Here is a 2,246-nt window from a genome sequence, read left to right as displayed (position 1 = left end):
TAAATAGTCTCGTAACAATTTCGCAGCCTCTACTGATTGGCCCAAACATAGCAAAGACTTTGCTGAAACATATCACTGAAAGTCAGGCACAAAGGGTTTACCATACACTTCACTTAAAGCTGGACATAGCTTTACTCCACATATCACTACAAGAGTAAGGGAGGAACGGTTTTGTTGTCTTTGCTGTATTCTCATTGATGACTGCTAGATTTGAACACTTTTTTTTATCCTATTTGATAATGTCAGGGATTTTTATTTCCTTCCTTTTGTTTTTGTTTTTTGCTTCATGTAACACTGGTACAGGAGCCAAGAATGTGACAGAAAGGTGGAATAAACATTGATTTTATGCATTCTTTGGCAATTGGGGGAAGAGTGATTTTCTAATGGCAAGGCTTTGCTGTGAATCTAGACATCTCATTCAAATCAGGCACCTACATTTGTGATCCCCTAAACATAATTATGAATTGTAAAAAACATAGCACCATAATAACACTCCTAATTGGAATTAGTAAGCCTGCCTATCTCAGCATCTTTATGCTGTATTATAGGATTTTTATTACATAAGTTATATAGCTTTGGTTAAAAATAGCTCATATTGGTCGGTATATAAAACTGTAAATAAAATATATAGAGCAAATTGACCTTTAGACAACTATATTTGTCCTTTTATTTCCCAATCTCTGTAGAAAGACTTCTTATAAAAACATATTTTCTTATATCTTCTTGCAGTGTCTTCCACATGAAGAGCCTATGTGTGTTGCACTAGGTTGTAGTTATGCAAATTGCAAGTTTAATTAATATATATATATATATATATTTATCAGTTTATACATATGTTATAAACTGATGAGGCTATCTTTTTATTGTTTTTTCATTATTTAGAGAATACTTTATTAGTTTTTGTAATCAAACCCACATAGATAAGACCTTACATATTTAATACAGTATGTTACCCCTGTACAAATAGAAAAAAATTAAGTTCAACATTTCTAGACCAATATGGCTGCTAATTTCTGTACAATGCCAACTCAACACAGTAAACTGGGATACTTTTTTCCAAAATTGACAGCACAGCTAAAGTTTCCAAAAATCCAAATTATATATATTCGTATGTATATACATGCAAATATATATATATATATATATATAGAGAGAGAGAGAGAGAGAGAGCAATAATAGCAGTATGTTATGCATCAATAACAGCAACAGTTTTTCCAGGTTCTGCAGTTATTTGAACAAAATTGTAGAGACATCTAGTATACTCTATTGAAAAAAAAAACATTAAAAAACAAAACCCCAGAAAACAGCACAATTCTGTTACTCTTGTGCTACCTGGCACCATTTATTTTTTAAATTATCTTCTCAGTCATCATCTGGAAAGAAACATTCTGAGCAACATCATTAAAAACAGCTCTGATAAAGCATGGTCACTACTACATATCATAAAGCAGGAACAAGCTATTTTACATTCACAGAGGTATGATGCAGTACTGTCCTACATCTGTAATACTAGGGGATTCAATTTAAAAGGCATTATTTGAGATTTTTATTTATTTTTTTAATTTATTATTATTAATTTTTTTTAGAAATGAGATTTTTTTCTTTTATTGTCCTAAGATGATGCATTTAAGGAATACGCTACTGACTATTAAAGCTGACATAATTGGATACATGATATATCCACCCACATTATGCATGCAGTCATAATTTTGAGGTGTACACACATGTCATCATCTTGAGCAGCACAGGACCCCTTTCCATTTCCATAGCTTCAGAGACACTTTGAATTCACATGCCTCCAGACTCCACTGCCCTTACCACCTCAGATCCTTGGATCTTGCGTTGTATTCCAGACTAGTCCCAGGCCAGTGAGGATGAAGGTCTAACTTGTATTTTCTTTTTTTTTATTTTTAATTTTTTTTATTCGATATAATTTATTTACATTTCAAATGATTTCCCCTTTTATAGCCCCCCCCACTCCCCAAAAGTCCCGTAAGCCCCCTTCTCTTCCCCTGTCCTCCCTCCCACCTCTTCCCAGTTCCCCATTCTGGTTTTGCCGAATACTGTTTCACTGAGTCTTTCCAGAACCAGGGACCACTCCTCCTTTCTTGTATCTCATTTGATGTGTGGATTATGTTTTGGGTATTCCAGTTTTCTAGGTTAATAACCACTTATTAGTGAGTGCATACCATGATTCACCTTTTGAGTCTGGGTTACCTCACTTAGTATGATCTTCTCTAGCTCTA

This window comes from Apodemus sylvaticus, chromosome 2 (assembly GCF_947179515.1).
Source record: "Apodemus sylvaticus chromosome 2, mApoSyl1.1, whole genome shotgun sequence".
Taxonomy (NCBI): Eukaryota; Metazoa; Chordata; class Mammalia; order Rodentia; family Muridae; genus Apodemus; species Apodemus sylvaticus.
The sequence above is the reverse complement of the archived record's forward strand: the minus strand, read 5'-3'. Positions refer to the sequence as shown.